The sequence below is a fragment of the Balaenoptera acutorostrata genome, chromosome 12 (assembly GCF_949987535.1).
Source record: "Balaenoptera acutorostrata chromosome 12, mBalAcu1.1, whole genome shotgun sequence".
In the NCBI taxonomy this organism is placed as follows: Eukaryota; Metazoa; Chordata; class Mammalia; order Artiodactyla; family Balaenopteridae; genus Balaenoptera; species Balaenoptera acutorostrata.
The window spans coordinates 33,155,433-33,178,050 of record NC_080075.1 but is presented as its reverse complement, the minus strand read 5'-3'; the positions used below and the strand labels follow the sequence as shown (position 1 = coordinate 33,178,050).

Here is a 22,618-nt window from a genome sequence, read left to right as displayed (position 1 = left end):
CAATTGCAGTTACAGCGCTTTCAGTGAGTTCGGTGAGTTATTCTAGGGAATTATAGAAACTGAAAGGGAGGTTGTGGAAACCCCCAAATTTATAGTCAGGTCTGTCAGAAGTGCAGATGGCCTGGGGTTCACACCTGTAGCTGGCTTCTGAAGAGGGCGGAGGCTTGTCCATGACTTTGCCTTTTCTTATGTGCCCTTTTAACTCAGGGTAGTGTCAGAACTGAGTTGAATGGTAGGACATTCAATTGGTGTCAGAGAATTGGTGATGGAATAACACCAACCAATTTCTATTTGTGATTTATTTTCATTCCCAGGACCACTCTATGAGGCAGACATTATTGTCCCAGCTTTACAGATTTAAAAAAACCGAATCAGAGAGGTTAACTAACTTGCTGAAGATCACACAGATAACAGTGGAGTCAAGATTTCAACCAGGCCTGTCTCTGGCCCCAGATCCTGCATTCCTCCACTCCATTTGTCCCTAAATATCTGCTGGACTGCCATGTGGAAGAGGGATTAGGCTGATTCCTTAGAGCCTCAGGGGCCAGAACCAGGAAGCGAGTGGTTATTGCAGGCAGGCAGGCAGCAGATTCTAGCCAAGGGTGCGAGGGTGAGCCTTCCACCAGCAGGAGCTGCTCAGTAACGAGAAGATGGGACAGGCTGCCTCGTTAGGTGCTGAGCTCTCTCCTTGGAGTCAGGGTGACTACAGGATGCTATAGTGGGGCTTCTGCCCTGCTCGGGGTTGGACCAGTGACCTCTAAGGTCTTTCTGATTCCACGGTAGCTCTTTTTCTTATTGAAGTGTAGTTGATTTACAATGTTATGCCAATCTCTGCTGTACAGCAAAGTGACTCAGTTTTAGACATATATACATTCTTTTTTAATATTCTTTTCCATTACGATTTATCCCAGGAGGTTGGATATAGTTCCCTGTGCTATACATTAGGACCTTGTTGTTTATCCGTTCTAAATGTAATAGTTTGCATCTGCTCACCCCAAACTCCCAGCCTACCCCTCTCCCTCTCCCCCTCCCCCTTGGCAACCACAAGTCTGATCTCTATATGTCTGTGAGTCTGTTTCTGTTTTGTAGACGGGTTCATTTGTGTCATATTTTAGATTCCATATATAAGTGATAGCATATGGTATTTGTCTTTCTCTTTCTGACTTACTTCACTTAGCATGATAATCTCTAGCTGCACATGGTAGCTCTTGAGTCAGCAGGATCAGGGGAGTTCGTGGCGATGACCTGAGTGTCTGGAAGCTCATCCTGGTGAGATGGACCCAATCAAAAAGTGTGTCTCACCCCCCCCATCACCACTGAAAACTACCGACTAATTACCAGGAGGCCTGAGCAGCCTTGCCCCAGGCTGCCTCCTCTCAGCGCTCAGCCTGCACACTCCGTTCCACTCCCGGGCTCGCGGATTGCATCTACAGGATCTCAAACATCCGGGTAGAAACTGGAAGACACAAAACACGACAGATATCAGGGTGTTGTCTGCACCACCATGACTCTTCACCCTGTTTTTGCAGCACCATTAGGTGCTGATTTATTTTAAGGACTGCTGGGAAATTCTTGAAAATGAACTGACGCTGAATCTTTTATTTTAAAAGCAAATTGTGTCTACAAAAAGGTAAAGAAAGCTTCATTATCTTTACAATCAGGGTCAAAATTCCTTTCAAAGAGAGGAATTGGGAAATCCCTTTGCTGAGTGTGGGCCAAGGGAGCCCAGAGGAGGGCGGCTGCTCTGTCCGGTGCAGGGAACAGAATGCGGAACTCCGCGCAAGCCCAGAAAGCACATGCTGCTGGGCTAGAAGGGACTGGCGCCTTCCTGACACCCCCCAAAATACTTCACTAACAGCTACCAAACTCACAGATGCTGGTGTGACTGATTTTTGGATGCAGCCCAAAGAGGCAGAAAAAGCCCGAAGAACCTCAAACCCCAGGAAAGTGGGAGGGTTTTGAAGTTACACAGACCATGAATTGGTGGATTCAAGACAATGTCACCTACTGTTCAAGGGGAAGAAAGGCCCCAGCTAATACCTGGGTAACAGGTCATAAAGTACTACTGAAGGAGGAATGTAAAGTTGTTAATGTCTTATTAACAAGGGCGAGTTACTAGTCCAAAACTTCTGGGGACCAAGGTCATCAAAGAGTTAATCATCAAAATGCTTTAAAAAAAAAAAAAGACAAGTGATAGGTTTTTTTTTTCACTTGGGTGCCTGTTGTTTAGACCCAGGGATGCTTGTCTCACCCAGAGCCAGTGTCCCATCCCCACTCCCACACCCACCCCCTCCATGGCTCTGAGGGCCTGGCCCTGCCTGTCCTGCCCCATCAGCAGCTCAGCTCCACCCCAGACCCCATACTGCCCAGAGAGGAGCACTTGGGAAGACTAGTCTCACCCAGGAGGGGCAAGGAGAATTCATCTCAGCAGGTCCAGTGTGTGTGAGGGAATCCAAGATGTTGCGTGGCCCCTGAGGTACAGCTGCCTTCTCAGCCCTGCTGGGCACTCAGGGCTCAGCATTCCAGTGCTGAGAGGGCCCCTGAGCCCAGTCCCAATGGTCATGCCTCTAGTTAGGGACCTGGCAGTCGCTTCCAAAAGCTCTTCTCTATGCTCTACGTGTCCAGCTGCCAGCTGGGGCTCTCCTCCCGTGGGCCTCATTTTTAGCTAGAACAGGGTCACTGCCACCACTTAATGCTGCTTCTGTCTATTGCCTACCAATATGGGAACCCTCCCTGCCGGGGTTTGCTGACATACCTCTGCATGCTGTTCTTTCTATGGGTGGCCACTGACCCACCTTAAAGACTAATCCTGCAGCCAGATAAGTTGTCTTACATGAAGCTCCAGCTCCCTCCCCTTCACCAACAACCCCTGCCACAGAGATGTGAGGTTGTCCCGTCCCTGTTAAGGCTTGGATTTTCAGAGTCTGAGCTATTTCTTATGTCCACTGAGAGAATTAAACTTTTGTCCCCAGAAGGAACCTATGCCACTCAGGTTAGAAGAGAGACATCTGTCCCACAGATAAGTATACACTGAATGCTGAATAATTCCCTCCTGATCTCCATCAGTGTTGAAATTCCACCATTAGAGTTCCATTCCTTGGGTTATAGCATTAACCCCTGATTACAATGAAAATAGCCCTGAGAGGTATTGTAGGCAAAGGCATTACTTTAAACATTCTCCTGTGTTACCAAATCTGTCAAATCTCTGATTGCAGTCAGGCTGGGCAGGGCCAGGAAAGGTACCAGATCAGCAAAAGAGGTCTGATACCAGGGCCGCTCAGGAGGGTCCAGCACCTGGGGCAGAGCTGCAGTCCTGGGTGGGCCTCGGGGGATCCTGGCCTGACAGAACCCTCTGAGCTGTGCCTGCTGTGGTTTTGAGGCCAGGATCATCATACAGTGAGTCTTTGGCTTCCCCAGCATGTGCTTCAAGAGGCGAGCTCACCCAAGCTTCCAGCCACCTAGGCCCCGTGGGCAGAGCTGAGAAGCAAGGGGTGCCTCATGTAGTGAGAATGCCAGACCCCTCCTGGGAGGCGCCCCCCTCCACCCCGGGGCCACCTGCTCACTACTCTCAGTGTGCAACCAAGCCGGCTGGAAGGCAGGAGTTGGGACACGAGATCTCAGCCCTAGCCGGCTGCTCACTAGACTGTGGCCTTTGCCCACCTGTATGTCCCACAGCCACCTTGAAAATGACCCGTCGGAGCAGACCATCACCCTGGCCAACCCTGCACCAGAGCGTCCTTCCTCCAGCCAGCGTCTCCTTCCTGCCCCCCACCCAGCTGGCCACCCACCAAGGGCCCCGGAAGGCAGCGTTGACTCCTCCCTCTTCATGCCCTGTGTACTGACTCTGTCACCAAGTTCTCTGGTTTTGTGTCCTAAATATCTCCCCACCCAGAGTGCCACGCCCTGAATCAAGCCAGTGTCATCCCCATCCTTTTCATGGTCTCTGCCTAGCCTTTCCTCTCTCATACCCTCCAGCCAATCAGTAGCCAGAGTCACTATAATGCAAATCTGACTCATGTCTGTCATTGCCCTGTATCCCCCCCACCCAACTCATCCATGGCTCCCCGCCACCTGGGGCAGTGTTCCTGCACCTTTTTTTCTAATTTCTGCTCCTCTATCCAAAATTTAGTCAAATTTAGACGTATTACAAAAGTGACAGCTATCCTTTTTATACTTATCAAATAAAAATTTAACTCTGATATTGCTCTTTTAAACCAAATGCGTGGCCCATGTTGGAAATTCAAACCCACCCATTCCCGACCAGGGGACCGGGGATCATGTCTTTCTCTCTCTGGCCACTCCCTTCCTCTGGAGGACCGCACCCTGCAGAATGAAGTCCCTCTCAGCTGGTGCACAGCCCCATGGGCCTCCCAGCGCCTGCCCCCACCCTCCCTGCCTATCACTGGTGCTCTGGGGGCTATTCCCAGGACGCAGAAGGCACCAGGCTGGTCCCCGTCTTTGTCCTTGCTCGTCTCTTCCTGGAGCACTCTTCCTTCTTTGCCATCGTCTCCCTTCAGCTGAGGTTGTCCTCTCCTCCCAGAAGCCTTCCCTCCGCACCCCTGTCCCTCATGCTCTCCCATCACTGTTACCCTCCTCTTTCATTCCACTTATAATCCGACAGCAACAATCTATTACCATGAGCTCCTAGCAGGCAGGGCCTGTGTCTTTGCCATTTCTCTATTCCTCGTGCTGCTATAGGGCCTGGTGCCAGGTAGGTGCTGAATAAATGTTACTTGAACTAAAGCTCAACTAACGGTGAATTGGGAGGAGTTAGGATGGTTCAGCAAAGCAGCACTGCCCAGGCCCGGGGGTCCCAGAGGTGAGTAAGGCCCTAGGGGAGTCCAGGGAACAGCGCGGGGAGACAGACCCCTGAGCAGCCCATTTCAGAGTAAGGTGATAATGGGGCGTGCGTGGCAGGCACCCTAGAGCCTAAATCACCTCCCCTAAAATAACATGTTCTTTTCTTATGTAACCCAAATGGCTGGGCCTGTTCTGGCAGCCGTTCTTCTTGCCTATTTTGAGACAGAATTCCAGTAATTAATTGGAACTCTAACAAAGCCAACTCCACAATGTAGCACAGATTGTGGCCACACGGAGGAGAAGGTAATAGACACCCTTGGCTCAGCCCCGCCCCCTTATCCATCCCTCTCACCTCTTCCCTCCAGTAGCTCCTCCTCTGCCCCCCCCCCACCGCAGGACCCTCAGCTCCCCGCTCAGGGGAGCCCTGGAACTCCCTCTGGGCATCTCCAGTTTGCACTCTCACACTTGAGACTACTCAGCAAAGACTCTGCTGGGATTCACCCTCCTAGGAGAGCAGCCGGGGATCACAAATCATGAAAGACGGTCCCTGTCACAGGTCATTTTCTTCCCTGTCCCACTGAAGACCAGGTATATGTCACCAGTGGAGTATGAAGTCACTTTTCTGTGGGTCGTTCCTTGTAGCTATAAAAGGAACAGAAGGTCTCGAAGAGGATGCTCGAGTTGTCTGACTTTTTGTTAAAATCTGTTTCAGCCCCGTGAGCCCACCAGGGAGCCGAGTGCCTGTCTCCTGCCACTTCAGTGGGAGGTGTGCAGACAGGAGCCGACAGTCTGCATCACTCGCACCCCAAGCCCGAAGCAGAAAGACATGGCAAGTGGTCCTTCCGCAGCTGCCCCCACTGCTGCCATGGGCACGGCCACCCCCTGGGTGGTGTCAGCCTCTAAAGCCCCAGGCCCCCAGCCCCACAGGTCAGCTCCAGACAAGGACAACATGGCATTTGCTTCAAGCCTGAGACTTAAAGTCAGAGCCCAAACTCACCGATCCCTGAAAGAAACTTCCAGAAGTGAAGGAGGAGCTGGTCAAGGCCTTGCTGCTGTTACTTTTCAGAGTAAATGGAGACCGTTGAACAAGGGACCGGACCGCACCCTGCCTGGTCTGTTCGGATAAAGAGAAAGCTCACGCCCCTGGGTGGTGGGATTACGGCTGAAGCTTATCATCAGCTTCTTCACGTACTTCTGAATTTTCCACAGTTCTGCATAAGGTATTAACTGCTGTGACCACTTAGGATGAAAATAGTTTCAAAGAAGAAAGGGAAAAGGAGGAAGGAGAGAGTCTCCCTCTGTCCATCTCCGGAAACCCCCTTGGCTGGAAGAATCCTTTAACCCCCTGACTGCTGCAGGCCTAAGAAGGAAGACATTATTCAATCCAAAAACTTGGGGCTGTTAAACCCAAAGAGGTATTGGAGCCGTGCCCAGCCCTTCTCATCAGTGCTGCAGTGAAGGGCCCATCATCTTGGTTTTCAGGTGAGGCAACTGAGGCTCAGGAAATGGAGTGACTTGACCAGGATCACAGAGCTATTGGGGATCGTCGCATTACCGAGCGATACGTACATAGATCATTACAGCATTGGGGGTGGGGGACAGTGCTCCAGTACAGGCTCGTGAACCACGGGGTTCCAGGGAGGTCTCAACCTTGATGCACCAGCATGAGCTTTAACACACTTGCCAGGTATCCCTGCCACCAGTCACAAAACCATGCGGACCCCATGCGTTCGGTGAAATGAAAGAAAGGGGGATTCAGGAAACCCTGGTGATGCAGAGACAGTCCTGAACTAGCAGGATGGCTGGGCTCAGGCTTCAAGTACTCAGTCCTTTCAGTGAGGAGGTCAGCCAAACTTGCATACTATGTGGATGAAAGCTCATCAAAAAGCCCGTCTAACTGAACTGACACGTCCTCTGATTCACTGTTCCACACCTCAGGCTGTCCTAGAATCCAGTCACAGGTACTTTTAAGTGGTCATCTCATCTACCTTTTGCCTTCAGGAAAGACTGTACCCAAAAACCAATGGAGCCGTATTTTGAAAAGTTTCACCTTGGTCAAATTCAAACACAAAACAGTTGATTCTGCTTTGGGGCCTAATCTGAGAGCATTTGTCCTTCACGTGGCAGGACTACCCTTGCCCCCAACTCCACCTCCAGCCAAGAAGTCCAGGGAACAGCTATTGGATGCTGTGTCCTCTATGTCTAATAGAATGAACCATATACTTGGCAGATGAGGTTTGTTGGCTATCAATCCTGCTTCTGCCAGGTACACTGTCCCAAGATCTACAGAGCAAGGCAGACTGACATGCCCGGCTCCCAAACAGTATACATCCATGTTCTGCTGAGGAGGCATCTTCCTTCTCTGTGAAACAGGACCATAATGTCATCAGGCAGAACCAGACTAGGATGAGAAGGCCAAACTTAAAAGACATCAAGATGAGACAAAATGGAAATAGATCCACTACCTGGATTTCTGATTCACTGAGCCAATGAAAACATCCATGGCTGGAAGTGTTCTCCAGAAGGACTAGCACATAGTAAGTGCTCAACCAATCCCCTATATCCTCACTCCAAGAACCCTCCCAGATCTGCCTGTGGGATCTGCCCTGCATTTTCCCAATGTTGGGAGTAGAGAGATTTAAGGGAAGCAGAGAGAAAATTAAGAACTATTACAGGGAGTGGGGATGGGATGGGATGGTAAATTACTCAAAAGGAGTCCAAAGCTATCTCATTACATTAAGAGCCCAGGGAGTTGGCTCTACCATGCAACATTGTCGCTAAGATCCAGGCTCTGGAGAGCATTAAGGGCCCAGGATCAAATCCCAGCTCTGCACCTTTCCAACTGTTACTTAGTTTCCCTAAACCTCAGTTTCTTCATCTGTACAATGGAGACAGGAACAGTACCTCCTCAGAGGATCATATGAGGCAATTTATGTGAGGACAGGCTTTGCACAGGGTCTGATAGATAATAAGTGCTCAATAAATGTTACGTGCTACTATTCAATCAGTCCTCATGTGGTCTATGACAGTGTAACAGTTGAATCTTTAAATCACAGTCTGGATTCCATCTTGCCGTCAAGCGTACATCTGGGCTGACTGCCCCATCAAATGTTCTCAAGGGAATGTCAAAGATTCTGTGAAACTGAGCTTAATAAAATTAGGCAGGTTATGTCTGCTGCTGCATTTCTGTACTAAAGACACAGGTAGATTTGGGGCTGATTATGCATTTTTAAATGGTGGGCTCCACTTTTCCATCTGAGCAGGTAGTCTAGAGCTTGCACTGCTGGTTGTGATGCAGCTTGCGCCACTGCTGAGAATGCCTGGACTGGGTGTGGGCTTTTCCTGCTAATTCTCTGACCCTCTCAACCTGACATTTATTGTAGGTACAAAAGGCTGTATCCAGCCATCACCATGCTTGTGCCTTGGCAAGGGCTCCTGGCGATTCTTGGCAGTCAAGCTTGGAACTCAAGAGAAAGGGGTGAGTCTCTCAGTCTGGGAAAAATGAAGGTGGTAAAAGATTGCAAACCAAGGCAGAAAATCATGGAGGGTATAAAGAGGATGAATGCAAGGGGAGATCCCACTCTCAGCATTCAAAGCAAGGGTAGTTAAAGCAAATTAAATGAGATTTCACATGCTGGTTAGTAAACAAATGGCATGTGTGAGCCCAAGGCAGGAGGCAGATCAAAAGTGCCAAGTGATGAAACCATACTAAATACTCATCTAAGCACCTTCTTTTATAAACTTTTTTTTTTTAAGTTTATTTTATTTATTTTTGGCTGTGTTGGGTCTTCGTTTCTGTGCGAGGGCTTTCTCTAGTTGTGGCAAGCGGGGGCCACTCTTCATCGCAGTGCACGGGCCTCTCACTATTGTGGCCTCTCTTGTTGCGGAGCACAGGCTCCAGACGCGCAGGCTCAGTAGTTGTGGCTCATGGGCCCAGTTGCTCCGCGGCATGTGGGATCTTCCCAGACCAGGGCTCGAACCCGTGTCCCCTGCATTGGCAGGCAGATTCTCAACCACTGCACCACCAGGGAAGCCCTAAGCACCTTCTTTAATGGTAAACACCCACAAGGCACTTAGCCATGTAGGCTGTCTCATGGAAACGTGTACCTATACAGTGTTTTAAATGAAAAAGGTTTTGGGGTGGAATCTATATATATATATTTTTTTAAGTGCCCGCTATGCCCGGGCACTGTGCTCAACACTGCCCTGCTGTAAGCCTGACATTCCAGAGCCCATGCTGCGCTGTGGGGTGAGGGACTGAGCAGCTGTGTGACCTTGGGCACTCTGTGCTTCATTTCTAAATGGCGGCCATAGCAGTACCTCTCTCATGAGAATGTCTCACCTGCATTTCTGGGGGGGCCTTTTCATGAGGGATTCAGAGCTTGGCTCAGCTGCCAGCATCCTAATGAAACCATGCACCTGTCCAGGGCACATTTGCCTCTGTCCCCTCGTGGCCCCCACAAACACACAGCATGCACGTGGGCCTTCAGAGCTCAAGCCCGGTTGTATGCTCCCTGGGCTGCTCACCCAGGCACACCAGGAGGTGGCAACATCTCCCCTGTGGTTCTCGCCCCTCCTGGACTCTTGGATTTTGCTTCTGGCTCTCCTTGACTTGGAGCCCCATCTTGGGGTTGCAGGACTCAGCTCCGTGCCCTCTAGAGAGCTGAGCATCCATCCTGGGCAGGTCCACGGAGAGAGTCCCCAGCAATCCCTGCCCCGAGCAATGTCCCCAGCCATGGCTATGCATGTGGTCCTTTGACACAGATGGGAGGCGCTGTGTCAGTCACTCACTGCTGAGTAAGATGTGCTCCCCATCCTCTGGGCACCAACAACTGGGGGTCCCCCGACCTCCAGGCACTGTGTGGTGGGAGCAGGAGGGCCTACACCGGATCTTGGCCTTCTTTGTGCCCAGCCTTCCTGGGCAGTGGGACAAAGAGTCCTGGTGCCATCTCTCTCCTCCACCTCTTGAACCTTCCATAACTTCTGAAGCATTTAATAATGCTTCTGAATGGTGAAGCATATGGTAAAGAGCACAGATTCTGAGGCAGACTGCTTGGTTTGTAGGCCAAGTTCAACTCTACTAGCTGTGAGAGCTTAGGCGAGTTCCTGAACTACTCCGAGCTTCAGTTTCCTCATCTGTAAAGTGGGGGTGGTAATTACAGTAGCAGCCCTGAGGGGGTGTTGCAATCAAATGGATTCGTCCATGTGAAACATGTAGGGCAATGTCTGTCGTAGAAAAGGCATCAGTAACGCTGGAACTATTTGGCAGTGTTCAGCAGTACGGCTAAATCAGAACGCCAGGCTGGACTAGCTGCGGAGGGTGAGCTATGGCAAGGGGCTGGAAGCATCTGCCTGGGAATGTTCCAGAGGGGTCTGCAGGGGGTTGAACAGTGGCCCCTCCCCTCAAAAAATAGGTCCACGTCCCAACTCCCAGAACCTGCGAATGTGACCTGATTTGGAAAATGGATCTTTACTGATGTAATTAAATTAAGAATCTCAAGATGAAATCATCCTGAGTTATCCTGGTGGGCCCTGAGTCCCATCACAACTGTCCTTACAAGCCACATGAAGATGGATGCAGAGATCTGAATGATGCAGCCAGAAGGCAAGGAACACCAGGAGCCACCAGAAGCTGGAAGGGGAAAGAAAAGATTCTCCCTTAGAGCTCTGGCGGGAGTTCAGCCCTGCTGACACCTTGATTTCACACTTGCGGCCTCCCCAGCTGTTTCAGGCTTCTCCAATGCTGAAGTGCACACACATTGCCTGAGAATCTTGCTGACCTGCAGATGCTGACTCAATCAGCGGGTCCGGAGTGAGGCCTGAGATTGTGCATTTCTCAAAAGCTCCTGGGTGAGGCTGATACCGCTGGTCTACAGACCATGCTTTGAGCAGCGAGGGTATAAGAGCCTATTGTCATCAGCAGCACCACGATGGCAAAGGAGACCCCTAAACCCAAAAGCTCAGAATTTGTAGATGCAGCGAGCCACCATGCAGGGCCACCGTGGCAGCGAAGGAGCCCAGCTTTCAGCTGCAGGATGAAGAGTGGATGCAAGTCCTTGACCTCTGATGATACGTCTCCCTGGGCTTAGCTGATGCTTCTAAATTGAACAGCAGCTCACTGGGCCAGTGCTAATGGCTTCTGACTGCTCCAGTTCATCATTCTCTAACAGGGTCAACCAAGAAGTGGTTTCATCTTTTTGGATGGAAAAACAAACAAACAAAACACCAGATTATCTCTGGTTTACGAAGGGCCCAGAACAATTCCTGGGAGAATGGAAACTTTGATGACAGAATCCCAGTTCTCTAATTTCAATGAACTTGATGGAGACTTCTACATCAGTACTTTTTTTTTTAATATTTAATTATTTTCTTTATTTTTTTGGCTGTGTCGCATCTTAGTTGCGGCATGCGGGATCTTCGTTGAGGCATGCGGGCTTCTCTCTAGTTGTGGCATAAGGGTTTTCTCTCTCTAGTTGTGGCGTGCGGGCTCTTCGTTGTGGCACACGGGCTTCTCTCTAGTTGTGGCATAAGGGTTTTCTCTCTCTAGTTGTGGCGTGCAGGCTCCAGAGCTAATGGGCTCTGTAGTTTGCGGCACGCGGGCTCTCTCGTTGAGGCGCGCTAGCTCAGTAGTGGTGGTGCGCGGGCTTAGTTGCCCCGTGGCACGTGCGATATTAGTTCCCCAACCAGGGATCGAACCCGCGTCCCCTGCATTGGAAGGCGGATTCTTTGTCACTGGACCACCAGGGAAGTCCCTACATCAGTACTTTTGCCATAATGTTTTTATGGAGTGAAAAGCACCTGGTCCAAAAAGAAGGCAAGAATAACATAGCCTGAGCTCTTCCATGACTGAGTACCTAGAAGCTCAGTTTGATAGACAAGAGAGGAAAGGCGGCTGCGTGGATGCCCCAGATGAGGGTGGGGGTGGAGGAGCTTTACCCCATAAAAGGGCCTAGGTTTAAAAATGAAAACAAAAAAGGCTGGTCCACCAAGTCCAATGTAAGAATGGGCAGAAGAAGATACAGATGTCCCTTGGCCTGAAGTCTCCCTGCATTCATTTCCTCACTCATCTCTTTCTCCAGCACTTGCTCCTTCAATCCAATCCACACCCATGGTTATATGTCTAAAATACTTCACAAAAACCATCCATGTCTTCTTGTCCGTAGCCAGATGGTCCCCAGGCTTTATACCATGTACCAGCTCCCACAGATCAGCAGCACTGCCCTAGGAGAGCCTGAGTCCTCCTCTGCCTTCAGTCAGAAAGAATGTGGGGATTGGTTTCCAGCACCTGCTGTGGGCTGGGGGCAGGGGGGTGGCACCATGCCATTTCTTTCTGGACAGGCTTTCAGGCCCCTCAGGCTGGCACTGAGGCGCCATCTTCCCGCTCCTTCTACATGAAAGGCCCAGCCCAGCCCAACAGACATGCCCTCCCTCTCCACCCCAGCGCGGTACATGCATCCCTGCCTCTGCAGCCTGGCTCAGGCCAGACCTCTCCTCTTCCCCTGGTCAAGGCCTTTCTATTCTCTCCCTCTTCTCAGCTCCAGGACCTCTCATTTGTCACCAAACCGGCACCTTTTCCAGCTATTGCTCATCTCTGTATATGAGTCAGGACAAAAATGACTAACGCATGAGTGCCCCCAGCTCTCCCCCCCGCCTCCCACGAGCCTTCCCTCCCTGAATGTCAAGAGGCTGCCTCACCTCCTTGGTCCTTTGGGCTTCGTAATGCAGAATGGACACGAAGGGAAGTGGGGAGAGAACGAGAGGGAAGCCCTTCAAGGAAGCCGGAGAGGAGAGCGCGTGAGGCCTGAGGGCAGCGGGCAGAGAAGCGTGGATTCATGGGAAGCGTTGCCGAGCTCTGCACACTCCCCGTTTCACAGGAAGCAAAACATGGAGTTGTTACAAAGGGCTTCCGGTTACTTAGTCCACCCTTGAGCCACAGCCGTGCTCTCGGTTCAGACCTCCTGGGACACGGCTGTGTGAGGGTCCTATTCCCAGCCTGGTGGAAGGACCATTTCCTGCCCCTGTCTGCCAGGGACTGGGGTAGGTCCCAAGTGCAGGGCTGGGAGAACCCCTCACTTCACAGGTAAAGAGCCTGAAGCCCAGAGATGGGGGACTGTTAGCACCTCAAACTCCACCGCAGCTGACATCTGTGTGAGCGGTTTGTCCCGAGCTGAGGACAGAGCTAACACCACTTCCCTTCTTTGGGAAGAGAACACCGTAGGCAAGGGGATGTCCAGCCAATCCAGTCTGACAGCTACTGATTGAAGACACTCCATGAAAAAGGTGCCTTGTATGAAAATCTGTTAAACATTCTAGAAAAACCTGATGTGGACACTGCCCTGTTGTGAATTATTTTATGATGGGAAGCATCGTTTTGCACAGGCAGCGACCATCACTGGTCATGGGTGAGGCCCTTTGACCCCTTTGCCTTTGGGTTCAGCTCTCCACCCACAGGTATGAACCCTTTTCTGTCTCCTCTTTCTCTTCCATTCCCCCTCTTGTACCTACCCCTCCTCCCCACACCCACAAACACCTTCCCTGAAGTCTTGCCTCATTTTCCCCCCATAAAGCAAGCCCAGTGCAGAACAAGGCAGGTGTACCTTGAGGACATTTGTTTCTGATGCTGGGATGGGGAGTCTCATTAAAGACCAGTGTGGCCTTATTGGCCTGATTTTCCCATCGGCGCATCCTTGAGGACACACTGAACTTCTCTCTCTCATTGAACGTCAGAGTTACAGGGACTTCAGCAGCACCTTGGCCTGGGCTGCTCCCAGCCTAACCATTTCTCAGCCTTCCCTGCCGATGCCTTCAGGCTCCACGTCATCTGGCTTCCTGCTGGGTTGGGGGCAGTAGGAGGCACTGACCTAAGATTGGTGGGGGGAAGATGCCACAGCATTTCCTCCCTCATTCTCTGCCTCAAGTAGCATCCCCTCCATGGCCCCAACTCTTGCCCCAGAGGCCCCCATGTTCCAGCTTCCACAGAGTGGCCCTGGCCCCTGGGCTGGGATGACACCCCCTCCTCCCCTTCTCCCTCCAGCTTCAAGGAAGAAGAGACATCCCACTGGGGCTAATCTCGGGGCTACCTTCTCATACCCTATCTGTTTCAGCTCCTCCATTACTTGTGTAATTATCCTGCATTCAATTCCCTCTGTTGAGATACTTGAAGAAGTTCCTATTTTCCTTGTTAGACCCTGACTGATACACAGCCCAACCCTCCCCTCCCACATCTTTAAACCTATGAGAAAACTGAGCCCAAGAGGGTGGGATGTGTCCAAAGAAAGACACACTAATACTTAGTTGTCTGTGACTGGACTGGGTCTCCAGGCTCTGTCCTCCTCGCCTCTGCAGAATATGGCAGGGGGGTGTTTGCTTTTCACTTGCAAGCCCAAAGAGTCACGAGTCATTGGGATCAAGTGTGAAATATGTGACTTCTAAGGAACAACCACAGTTGTAATTCGTTCACATTCTAAACACACCCTCTGGACATGAGGAGTGCTTTCAACCTCCACTGTGGGAGATGGAAACACGTCAATTAGAATAGCCCAGGAGGTAACCACAGCCAGGTCACCTCCTGCTTCCTGTGCCTCAGTTTCCATATCTAAGGGATTAAAAGTGACACAAAATGACCATTTCCAGAAGCATTTAATTAAACACCTCTCTTAATATATGCAGCAAAATTCAACTCCTCAGATATTTTGGACCAGATGGTTTCTCAACTCTGCAAAGTAGGTTTAATTTAATAATTATTTAAATATGCCATATATTTTAAATACATAGAGCTTCTGCTAATTAACACTTCGTAATTTCTCCAGAGTCCCACAGGCAATTGTTACCACTTTTAACTGGTGAAAGATAGTGTCAAGAAAATGAACTCTATTTCCTTTCCAAATTGCAGCCCATGGATAGTCTATGTGCAGTATCTCGTCTCTTCTGCCCAGTGTGAACGGAGTGGTGGGAAAAGACGAGTGTGACCCCCTGGGGTTGGATGATGGGGACATGTGAGCAGAGCATCACCTCAGGTGCTTTGAACAATGATGTTCTTCAAAAGGGCCGATGGACCACGATTCGTTACACAGATGCACCTAAGGTAAACACTGACCTGACAAGCAGACACGGACATACGTGCACCTAGGTAGATGCAAACACAGCACTTGTATGAAAAACCCCGTCACAGGGCAAAATGAGCCCAGTCTGTGTAAGCCTGAGAGGCAGGGCAAACTAAGCCCAGGTGCAGAGTGGGAGCAAGGGGCGCTCTTCCCCCAAATCTCACCAGGCTGCCTAAACACCCTTACCCTACTCCTCTGTGCCTGAAGTTCCATCATTTAGAGGTTTATTTGCCTAATATGTCTCCTCCTTTTAAAGGCCATCCGTCTTGGGAGATTCAATTGGATATTTGTCCTTTCTACCGATACATCACTGTGACCTAATGAGCCGGCTTTCTTCCTGGAGCTTTGCAGACATCCAGGGCTCAAAGGCCCCCAAGAAGGACATGGCGCACTCAGGGATGCCCACTGGGAGGATGCAGGCTGCCTTACTTTATTGTAAAAGGGACCCTGGGCACCTGGCGGTGGAGAAAAAGGGGTACCTAGGAGTTGCTGGGGCACCGAAGAGGGAGGGAGGAGGGAACGTCTGCTTACCCAGGGCTCTGTCTAGGACAGGCTCCCACCCGCCATGCTCATTACAGCCTCAGGATGCTGCTTCTCTGGGGGGAAAGGGAAAGATGTGAGCAAAAGGTTGACCATGCAGCCGGGGATAAAAATGACAGGAAAGACTGCGTGTGATGGAAGAAAAGCTCATTGTGTGGAAACTTCTTTCTTGAAAATCTAAAAATAAAGACCTAGAACCAGCTTCCACCTGTCACGAGACTGGAAGTTCTCAGAGGGAAACCCTGCCTGATTTTGCTCCACTGTATTCCAGCACCTAGAACAGTGCCTGAGAGATGGGAGGTGCTCTATAGGAACTGGTTACGTGAACGAGGTGGGACAGACCAACACACAATGGGAGCTCTTCCAGGCCTTCCAATCCCATGTCTGAAGGCCCACCGACCATCCGTGGCTGCACCGTCTCTTGCTGGAGTTATGGATGGGCCTCTGGGGAAGAGGAAGCCCGCTCTGCAGACCCCTACAGAGATGTATGCTGAGCTCTGCTGGTTTTCTGATGTCTGCCTGGGTCGCTGAATTCATTAGGCAGCATCTGCTAAATGACCAGCCCACCTGTCACATCCAGCAGCCCAGGCATCTTCCTGCTGACGCCCACCACAGGAGGTAGATGCTGCACCAACCAAACTTACATTTCCCTGAACCAAACCTGTGGTTCAACGGGCGGCAGGCTCTGCACCAACAGAGACTGAAAGGAAATTCTTGGGAGTATTTTCCACCTTTCATTTTTGAGGCACCACAGGAAAAATAAAACTGCTGATATTCTGTTAGACCCAGTGCCCCAAGGTGATGTTCATGCCCATATTTTCAATCTCCCCCTCCCTTCATTGGGTTCAGAGGATTAAGTGGCACAGGTAGTAGGTGAGGATGTGGCCATGATTCTGGAGGAAGGTAGAACAAGGTTTATGTTTTGTAACCATGAAGCAATACAAAAATATATAGTATGAAGACTATGGATCTTTACAACCTGCAAACCTCTTTTGTCAATCAATCAAAAACAGCGCTGGATTTAGCCAGTGACACTCGTACCTAAAGCCCATCTACAAAAATCCAGGTACACACAGAAGCATCTTGCTCAATGCGAGGCTCACAGTAAGCTCTCAATTAATTTCTGTGCGATCGAGAAACAATTGAACGCAATGTGTATCTGGCCCCATCGAGATCATATGTGTATGAAACAGAAAGCCTTCCTGATCCCTGGGTACACAGGACGTGTACACCATACTGAGAAACCAGGGCACTAAGTGGACATTCCAGGGGCTTGTGTCCTGAGGAAAGAGCACTGGACAGACTCAAGAGACCACAGGTCTGGTCCTGGATCTCCAACTAATTCACTCTGTGATCGACAGCAAGCCACTTAACCTCTCTGGGTTTCTGTTTTCCCAACTGTGAAATAAAGAGCGGGACAAGGCAGCCTCTGAAGTTCCTCCCAGTTCAGAGGTGCTCTTTTTTTTTTTTTTTTTTTAATTTTTACTTATTTATTTATTTATTTATTTATTTATGGCTGTGTTGGGTCTTCATTTCTGTGCGAGGGCTTTCTCTAGTTGCGGCAAGTGGGGGCCACTCTTCATCGCGGTGCGTGGGCCTCTCACTATCGCGGCCTCTCTTGTTGCGGAGCACGGGCTCCAGATGCGCTGGCTCAGTAATTGTGGCTCACGGGCCTAGTTGCTCCGCGGCATGTGGGATCCTCCCAGACCAGGGCTCGAACCCGTGTCCCCTGCATTGGCAGGCAGATTCTCAACCACTGCGCCACCAGGGAAGCCCCAGAGGTGCTCTTCTGAGTCTGTGATTTGAACACAGGATTGTGATTTGCTTGGTCCATGTGGGGCAAGAGCTGAGACCGGAAACACAGCCCCCTGGGCTCACCCCCTCCGCAGCCATCCTCAGATGGCCCTCAGGGATGTGGGAGGGGAGGCCAGAGAGGAGACTCCTGTGTCATCTAGAGTCAGAGCAACACGGGCCCAGGGCCAGGCAGGTTGCCTCCAAACAAAGAACTCAGCCTAGGGAGAGCCCACTGTTTGCATGGGGGAGGTAATGTCTTTCCTTTGGGGAGATGAAGGAAACAAAGGAGCTTGGCAGAGGGCTTTGAAGGCCACAGTTCATCCCCTGGCTCCTGGGGGAGGGGGACCAGCAGGAGCTAAATTTGAGCCACAGAGCTGGGAACCTCACAAGAGGAAAGAGTCCCTGAAACGCCTCACGGAGAAGTATGGGCTTCAGACCTCCCTCTCTCTCAATCCGCCTTCCTCTGCTAATTAATTCCCATCTTGTCACAGTCACTCTTGGCCCATAAGTCCCGCTTACAATTTCCCATCTATATTACCTGGCATTCAAGAATTCCAGGCACTGACAGACACACAAAAAATAAGACACATTTGAACAAATGAGCAGCTTTGATAAGCTCAGGGTCCAAGGGCCACCTTTATTAGATCTGCCATCGGCTACAATTTTGCAAATTCTTCTCTCTGAGATTTTTTGGCAGCAGGCGTTGCTTCTTGCAGAAGATGTGAAATCGCTGCTGGCACGCTCCTCCCCTGCCATCCATAGACTGCTTTTTAAAGAGACTTTAATAATGCATAGGAAGGGCAGGGCGGTGCATGAATTAAACACCAAGCCTCCACCAAGATGAAACGTGCTGCTTGAAATCAGGCTGGTGGGCAAAGCAAATGGACCCGCTTTTAGTCTGAGTCCTCTGGTTTGCATCAAGAATGGGAGTTTGGATCCCAAAGCCTTTTCTGAGGATGCCATCTGACAAGTGTAGGTTTGAGCCAACATCAGCTTGTCAGGAGCCGATTCTCATTTCTTCCCAGCAGCCTGGCCACACAAATCATTGCTAGCTGGACAAACGAGAAATGCTTTTCATTTAGCCTTCAAAAGTTCTAGGGGTGAATACATATTTGACTGACGTGTCAAAAAGTTATCAAAAAGGTGTTGCAAGTCTGGTAAAATATGTCAAGGATCAGAAGCAATGCAGTGGAAAGGAAGGGAAGATTCTATATCTGGATTCCTAATGTGCAAATTACATAACTGATGTTACTGTGCCACCTGGGAAGTTGTTAATATTGTTAATAATACAGTAAGAGTTGGCAAGTTTTAAGAAATGCGCTGCTACATTGATAAAGAAAGGATCGCCTTTCTTGTCCCCAAGTCCCCGTACTTTCCACCCACCCACCCACACACACATGCACAAAACCCACCCCCAGGAGCAGATGAGCAGACTTCATCCCTGTTGTCAAGGAAACCAGTCTGTTCTGAGCTCTAGATTTAGAAAGCCTGGGCCTGGCCTCAGCAGTGCCTTCTGCCCACTTCTTCTGATGGGCCTGCCGTCTCTTCCCCACCAGGGACACCCTTTCACAAAATTGCTAGCATTGGCCTGTAGAGTGGGTGCTCCAACGACAGACGGTCCAAACCGGCCCGCTGGCAGCTGTACAGGCCACATGAACAAATCCATGCGAAAAAATGAGTTTATCCACATGGAAAGGGAGAGGACAATTGACAAGGGCCTGGGACAAGTGCCAAGTGATTGACCCACGTTACCAGGAATGGTAACAAGTGCCAAGTGATTAACCCATGTTACCAGGAATGGCTTCGGGAAGCAGGATCAACCACCCCAAGCCAGCCCAGCACTTCTCCCTCCAAAACATCCACCCCCATGTTTCTCCAAACAGGAGGGTCACCCCACTGGCGTCCACCAATGGTTCAAACCTGCTGCTCCACCTGAGGCAGGGAAGGGGGTCCAGGGAAGACTTTTGGGGTAGGGGGACTGGGTAAAATGGTCCCAGGTGGTTGGGGGCATTTGGAGAGTCAGAGATATGACAAGGGTCTAGGAGGAGGGGAAAGAACCGCAATATTGCTGCCACCATGGGAGGGGGTGTCTGAGATGCAAAGGAAACAGGGAAAGACAGGAGGGAACCGGCTACTGGCAGGAGGGGGAAGAGGACCACCAGCATCTTTAGGGATGTTCTCTGTGAGAAACAAGCGTGGGGATAAATTAAAGGGCCCTGAGGTGACATCTGCTAAGGACGGTCTTACCCAAAAAACAACCCATGTGCTTGATCCTCTGAACTCTCTGAGCCAACACTGTGTCAGTACCCCTTTCAGAAGTGAGCACCTCAGAAGACCTACATAGGGCTTCCCTGGTGGCGCAGTGGTTGAGAGTCTGCCTGCCAATGCAGGGGACACGGGTTCGAGCCCTGGTCTGGGAAGATCCCACATGCCGCGGAGCAACTGGGCCCGTGAGCCACAATTACTGAGCCTGCGCGTCTGGAGCCTGTGCTCCGCAACAAGAGAGGCCGCGATAGTGAGAGGCCCGTGCACCGCGATGAAGAGTGGCCCCCGCTTGCCGCAACTAGAGAAAGCCCTCGCACAGAAACAAAGACCCAACACAGCCAAAAATTAATTAATTAATTAATTAATTTAACAACAACAACAACAACAACAAAAAGACCTATATAGACATTTCTCCAAAGGAGACATATAGATGGCCAATAGGCACATGAAAAGATGCTCATCATTGCTTACTATTAGAGAAATGTAAGTCAAAACTACAATGAGGTACCACCTTACACTGGTCAGAATGGCCATCATTTAAAAGTCTACAAATAACCAATGCTGGAGAGGGTGTGGAGAAAGGAGACCCATCCTACACTGTTGGTGGGAATGTAAACTGGTGCAGCCACTATGGAGAACAGTATGAAGTTTCCTCAAAAAACTAAAAGTAGAGCTACCATATGATCCAGCAATTCCACTTCCGGGCGTATACCCAGACAAAACTATAATTTGAAAAGATACATGCAGCCCAATGTTCATTGCAGCACTATTTATAGTAGCCAAGACATGGAAGCAACTTAAATGTCCATCAACAGATGAATGGATAAAGAAGGTGTGGTGTGTATGTGTGTGTGTGTGTGTGTGTGTGTGTATATATATATATATATATATATATATATATATATATATAATGGAATATTACTCAGCCATAAAAAAGAATGAAATAATGCCACTTGCAGCTACATGGATGGACCTAGAGATTATCATACTAAGTGAAGTAAGTCAGAAAGAGAAAGACAAATAACATATGATATCACTTATATGTGGAATCTAAAATATGACACAAATGAACCTATCTACAAAACAGAAACTGACTCAAAGACAGAGAAAACAGACTTGTGGTTGTGGGGCAGGGAGGGATGGATTGGGAGTTTGGAATTAGCAGATGCAAACTATTATATATAGAACGGATAAACTACAAGGTTCTATTGTATGGCACAGGGAACTATCAATACGTTCAATATCCTGTGATAAACCATAACGGAAAAGAATATGAAAAAGAATATATATATATATATAGATATTATATATATTATCTAATATCTATATATATAATATATATAACTGAATCACTTTACTGTACACCAGAAACTAACACAACGTTACAAACCAACTATATTTCAATTTTAAAAAAAGGAAGTGAGCAGCCTCCACCTTGAACTATACCTTCTGGATACATGGTTTATCTGCCTTTTTAAACCAAGATCCTTGAGGGATCCATTTCTGACTCGTCTCTCCATCCTCCACAGCCCTGGGAGGACAGCTTGCACAAACTAGGACTGATGAGGGTCTGCTGAGTTTTCATGAACGAATGAATTCTTACTCTAGATCCTGTGAAATTACCTACCCAAAGTGTTCACAATTTTGAGGTAATTATAAGAAGAATTTTATGATTTCTATCTCTAGAGTTCAGAGTATTAGTTGGGTTTTCATTTCTAGCGGTGCTTTATCTGACTGCCCCAATTATTGCGTTGCTTTATTGTTATGAACAGTGATGGTGATGGTACTGATTCTTGTCAGCATAGGGAAGCTACAGTGAGACACCTGCCTCCATTCCCCACTCCTCATCACAGAAGCCAGAAGAACAGGCCTATGGCAGATCTAATAAAGATGACCCTTGCACCGTGGCTTACACAAGCAGCTAACTTATTCAAATGTGTCTGCCTGAGCAGTCATGCCTTCCCTCCTCAGGAGGGTACAAGATGGCAAGGGAAGAAGCTGTGTGCACGAAACCAGTGTCTTCTTCAGCTGCCAGGGGAGCAGAAAGGCTGAGAACAGTCAGATGGTGATGATTTCTGTCCCATCACCCAGGAAAGACTATGTCAGGAGGAAGGAACATCGGACAGGCACGAAGGTATCAAGGAGAGTGTCACAGGGGCAGTAGTTGGATTGAAGGTGGGCTAGCTGGGCACACACCTGGAGCACCCATCATCAAGCAGCATTACAGTATCACTATTGTCATGTATGTAGAGATACAGTGCCAGTGTTAACCAGGTGTTCATAGAAACAGCACCAGTTAACTAAGATTTCCGTACATGACTCCTCACATTATGGTGAAACGTACACTGATTCTGCTCCCCTGGAGCAGACAGAAGACTTAGGACAGCTCCTTGACTGTGCTCACCTACAATTTTTAAGTATTTTTGTAAAATGCCCCTCCAGCTCTCATGGTAGAAGCATGACAGTCCCCTGAAGTCTGTCACCACCTGCAGCTGAAATTTCTAAATTAAAGACAGGATAGAGTGCTCTGTACTGAGATAAGCTATTTAGCTTATTATATAACTTCTAGAACTTTTCATATGCCTTTTGAGAAGCTGCCCAGTTCAGAAAATCTTAGGAGTGTTTTCTTTATTTTGGACATGAGGAGAATTTATTTCTCCTCACTCCTCCCTTATATAAAAGTTAAATGAATACTTAAATAATATCAGCTTGGAGGGAGGCAGAATCATTAGTCCGTCGAGGATGCTCATAAAGTACAATTCAGGAGAGAGCATCCTTATTATAAAAAGGATACTTCAGGCTTCATACTGTTTTGAAACATTGAATTCATCCAAGTTCCCCTGCTCTGATTGCATCTCCCTAAGAATTCTTCCGATTGTGATTCAGCTCCTCAAATCCATGTGAGGCCGAAAGAGAGCACGTTCTGGCAAACACGCCACAGATTGCCTCTGATTTTCACTACCACTCTTTAGAGTGGAAATGATTATCCCCATTTTACAGAAAAGGAAACTGAGGCCCAGAGAGTTTAAGTGAGTTGCCCAGGAACACGCAGCTAATAAGTGGCAGAACTGAACACTGGGCCTGCATTCATCTGATTCCAGAGTCCAGGATACTAC

The 22,618-nt window shown here is 49.3% G+C and overlaps 1 protein-coding gene across 1 annotated transcript in view; it reads right to left on the bottom strand.

The window, feature by feature from the left end:
• ADD2 (adducin 2) overlaps positions 1–22,618 on the bottom strand; it is a 105,951-nt gene that overhangs the window by 42,339 nt on the left and 40,994 nt on the right. Inside the window, exon 2 of the mRNA XM_007175543.2 lies at positions 1,339–1,456. The gene's annotated coding sequence lies outside the window, so the exon portion shown is untranslated. The remainder of the gene's footprint in view (positions 1–1,338; positions 1,457–22,618) is intronic.